This window comes from Schistocerca americana, unplaced genomic scaffold (genome assembly GCF_021461395.2).
Source record: "Schistocerca americana isolate TAMUIC-IGC-003095 unplaced genomic scaffold, iqSchAmer2.1 HiC_scaffold_197, whole genome shotgun sequence".
NCBI classification, from domain to species: Eukaryota; Metazoa; Arthropoda; class Insecta; order Orthoptera; family Acrididae; genus Schistocerca; species Schistocerca americana.
In genome coordinates, this window is record NW_025725903.1 from 302,501 (window position 1) to 307,500 (window position 5,000).

At 51.9% G+C, this 5,000-nt stretch overlaps 1 non-coding gene across 1 annotated transcript in view; it reads right to left on the reverse strand.

Moving 5' to 3' along the window:
• The window catches only part of LOC124573848, a 1,910-nt gene extending 878 nt beyond the window's left edge, over positions 1–1,032 (reverse strand). Inside the window, exon 1 of the ribosomal RNA XR_006972182.1 lies at positions 1–1,032. This exon is cut by the window's left edge and continues 878 nt beyond it. This is a non-coding gene — a ribosomal RNA (small subunit ribosomal RNA).
• Between the last annotated feature and the right edge of the window lie 3,968 nt (positions 1,033–5,000).

A 5,000-nucleotide genomic window follows, 5' to 3' on the forward strand; every position in this document is an offset into this window, starting at 1 on the left:
CTGTTCGTCTTGCGACGATCCAAGAATTTCACCTCTAACGTCGCAATACGAATGCCCCCGCCTGTCCCTATTAATCATTACCTCGGGTTCCGAAAACCAACAAAATAGAACCGAGGTCCTATTCCATTATTCCATGCACACAGTATTCAGGCGGGCTTGCCTGCTTTAAGCACTCTAATTTGTTCAAAGTAAACGTGCCGGCCCACCGAGACACTCACTCAAGAGCACCCTGGTAGGATTGCAACGGGGTCCGCCTCGGGACGCACGAGCACGCACGAGGCGCGTCGCACGCCTTCGGCTCGCCCCACCGGCAGGACGTCCCACGATACATGCCAGTTAAACACCGACGGGCGGTGAACCAACAGCGTGGGACACAAATCCAACTACGAGCTTTTTAACCGCAACAACTTTAATATACGCTATTGGAGCTGGAATTACCGCGGCTGCTGGCACCAGACTTGCCCTCCAATAGATACTCGTTAAAGGATTTAAAGTGTACTCATTCCGATTACGGGGCCTCGGATGAGTCCCGTATCGTTATTTTTCGTCACTACCTCCCCGTGCCGGGAGTGGGTAATTTGCGCGCCTGCTGCCTTCCTTGGATGTGGTAGCCGTTTCTCAGGCTCCCTCTCCGGAATCGAACCCTGATTCCCCGTTACCCGTTACAACCATGGTAGGCGCAGAACCTACCATCGACAGTTGATAAGGCAGACATTTGAAAGATGCGTCGCCGGTACGAGGACCGTGCGATCAGCCCAAAGTTATTCAGAGTCACCAAGGCAAACGGACCGGACGAGCCGACCGATTGGTTTTGATCTAATAAAAGCGTCCCTTCCATCTCTGGTCGGGACTCTGTTTGCATGTATTAGCTCTAGAATTACCACAGTTATCCAAGTAACGTGGGTACGATCTAAGGAACCATAACTGATTTAATGAGCCATTCGCGGTTTCACCTTAATGCGGCTTGTACTGAGACATGCATGGCTTAATCTTTGAGACAAGCATATGACTACTGGCAGGATCAACCAGGGAGCTGCGTCAACTAGAGCTGAGCAGCCGGCCGCCCGGGAGTGTGTCCCGGGGGCCCGCGCGAACACGCAAGCGTCCGCTCAATTATTCTGCAAACAGGAGGAGGCTGAGCTCCCCTGCACAATACACCTCGAAACCCTCTCAGGTCCCGGCGGCGCGCAGCGCCGTCCTAAGTACTTGGTCGGGTTCGAGAGAGGCGCAATCGCCCGGAGTTTGGCGAGTAGACGCTTTAGGTGCGACCACCCGTGCTCCCAACTGAGCTTGCCGCTGCCGACAGAGGCCCGGGAGCGTGCTGTCGTGGCATTGCCGGCGGGAGACAACACGCGCCACCTACGGTGACCGGCAGCTCCAACGCCAGCGCCACAGAAGGACAAAAGCCCCACTTGGGTGCCGAAGCGAACTCTCCCAGCACAGCGCACGCGCCAACACGTCCGCACAGCTGCGATACAAACCACCTGCGAGAACCGCAGAGGCGACCGAGCAGCAGACGGCGTCGCGGCGCCGAGCGCCGGGCGGCGGCGCATCCTCAGCGCACACAGTCCTCAATCGGACCAGCACACTGCAGATGTCCACCGCGCTTCGCACCGGGCCCGCGAGGACCTACTTTGGCCGCACGGCGCCGCGTGCAGGGTGCGCCGGCGCGCAGCTGCGCCGCCTGCCGCCTCCGTCGGCCGGCGCGCCTGCCACTGGCCGCCCCCACCAGCCGGCTGTAGCGCGTGCGCCCACGCACCGCGCGGCCAGCACGCCGGGAGGCCCCCCCTCACCGGCCGGGGACGGTCCCACCCAGCCACCGCCGCGTATCGCTTCACACCCAGATGCCATTCACGTTCGTGGGCATGGTGGGTATCGCTGGAACAACCGGTTGGTAGCTCAACCGATCGTCGCCATCACTGATTCACCTCTAGCGAGAACAACCGCACCACAACGGTTTACCAGTTGTTCATTTGCATAACGTCACCAGCAAACGTAGGCGTCCATCGCCATTTGCAAATTCAACGATTGTTGCATGCCTGTGTCAGGTGTCACGACACACTATGTCTGCCCACATACACGCAACAACATGTGCACGCTTCGCGAACACGTGGAAGGTGGCCCCCGTACGTATGCGATGTCCATTGCGCGAACGACTGTCAACCGGCCTCTGTCGCATGTCGCAGATGTGGAACGCAGTGCACCATGCTATCACGGTGTGTGAGAAGAGACGACTACGTCTGACAACACGCGCCACTACATCAACAGACGGCTCATGCTGATCGCCATCCAGGGCATACCACACTGCAATCCAGCTCTTATAGGGAGACGACACGTAGCTGAGTGCACAACATTTGGACCGCATGGTTCGCCGTTGTTGGCGCAGTCGTTGTACGGTCACATGTACCACGATGTATCATTCAGTACATGAGGACCAATGTGCAGTACAGTGTGTGATTTGGACGTACAACATCAGCGGACAGTTGACACAGGCCGTACCACAGCGTAGGCTAAGTGCTTCGCACATGCGAATGCCAATGAACAACTGCAAATGCCAATGAACAACTGCAAAGGGCATTGAGCATGTACGTCCTGCTGCCATCCACATTACAGTGTATAGCTGCAAGGTGTTTAACATGAAGCGATACACTGGGGACCGGGCAGTGCGAGTAGCAAACTATATTGCGGGGGTTGCAGTTAGGCAACACTACACTAATTTAACGCGTCGTATGACAATTACAGAGCAGGTTAAGGCCCAACGTGTGTTGGGTTAAGGCCCAACGTGTGTTGGGTTAAGGCCCAACGTGTGTTGGGTTAAGGCCCAACGTGTGTTGGGTTAAGGCCCAACGTGTGTTGGGTTAAGGCCCAACGTGTGTTGGGTTAAGGCCCAACGTGTGTTGGGTTAAGGCCCAACGTGTGTTGGGTTAAGGCCCAACGTGTGTTGGGTTAAGGCCCAACGTGTGTTGGGTTAAGGCCCAACGTGTGTTGGGTTAAGGCCCAACGTGTGTTGGGTTAAGGCCCAACGTGTGTTGGGTTAAGGCCCAACGTGTGTTGGGTTACGTTAAGGGGCAATGTGGGTTACGTTAAGGGGCAATGTGGGTTACGTTAAGGGGCAATGTGGGTTACGTTACGGCGCAATATAGGTTACGTTACGGCGCAATATAGGTTACGTTAAGGCGCAATATCGGTTACGTTAAGGCGCAATACAGGTTACGTTAAGGCGCAATACAGGTTACGTTAAGGCGCAATACAGGTTACGTTAAGGCGCAATACAGGTTACGTTAAGGCGCAATACAGGTTACGTTAAGGCGCAATACAGGTTACGTTAAGGCGCAATACAGGTTACGTTAAGGCGCAATACAGGTTACGTTAAGGCGCAATGCAGGTTACGTTAAGGCGCAATGCAGGTTACGTTAAGGCGCAATACAGGTTACGTTAAGGCGCAATACAGGTTACGTTAAGGCGCAATACAGGTTACGTTAAGGCGCAATACAGGTTACGTTAAGGCGCAATACAGGTTACGTTAAGGCGCAATACAGGTTACGTTAAGGCGCAATACAGGTTACGTTAAGGCGCAATACAGGTTACGTTAAGGCGCAATACAGGTTACGTTAAGGCGCAATACAGGTTACGTTAAGGCGCAATACAGGTTACGTTAAGGCGCAATACAGGTTACGTTAAGGCGCAATACAGGTTACGTTAAGGCGCAATACAGGTTACGTTAAGGCGCAATACAGGTTACGTTAAGGCGCAATACAGGTTACGTTAAGGCGCAATACAGGTTACGTTAAGGCGCAATACAGGTTACGTTAAGGCGCAATACAGGTTACGTTAAGGCGCAATACAGGTTAGGTTAAGGCGCAATACAGGTTAGGTTAAGGTACGACATAGGTTAGGTTAAGGTACGACATAGGTTAGGTTAAGGTACGACATAGGTTAGGTTAAGGTACGACATAGGTTAGGTTAAGGTACGACATAGGTTAGGTTAAGGTACGACATAGGTTAGGTTAAGGTACGACATAGGTTAGGTTAAGGTACGACATAGGTTAGGTTAAGGTACGACATAGGTTAGGTTAAGGTACGACATAGGTTAGGTTAAGGTACGACATAGGTTAGGTTAAGGTACGACATAGGTTAGGTTAAGGTACGACATAGGTTAGGTTAAGGTACGACATAGGTTAGGTTAAGGTACGACATAGGTTAGGTTAAGGTACGACATAGGTTAGGTTAAGGTACGACATAGGTTAGGTTAAGGTACGACATAGGTTAGGTTAAGGTACGACATAGGTTAGGTTAAGGTACGACATAGGTTAGGTTAAGGTACGACATAGGTTAGGTTAAGGTACGACATAGGTTAGGTTAAGGTACGACATAGGTTAGGTTAAGGTACGACATAGGTTAGGTTAAGGTACGACATAGGTTAGGTTAAGGTACGACATAGGTTAGGTTAAGGTACGACATAGGTTAGGTTAAGGTACGACATAGGTTAGGTTAAGGTACGACATAGGTTAGGTTAAGGTACGACATAGGTTAGGTTAAGGTACGACATAGGTTAGGTTAAGGTACGACATAGGTTAGGTTAAGGTACGACATAGGTTAGGTTACGGTACGACATAGGTTAGGTTACGGTACGACATAGGTTAGGTTACGGTACGACATAGGTTAGGTTACGGTACGACATAGGTTAGGTTACGGTACGACATAGGTTAGGTTACGGTACGACATAGGTTAGGTTACGGTACGACATAGGTTAGGTTACGGTACGACATAGGTTAGGTTACGGTACGACATAGGTTAGGTTACGGTACGACATAGGTTAGGTTACGGTACGACATAGGTTAGGTTACGGTACGATATAGGTTAGGTTACGGTACGATATAGGTTAGGTTAAGGTACACATTGTTGTAAGGAAAGGTTTAATGGGGGGCGGGGCGGGGCGGCCGGTTTGTTGATTGTGATTATAGTAAGTGGATGCCTGCGGCATCATCTGATTTGCCACG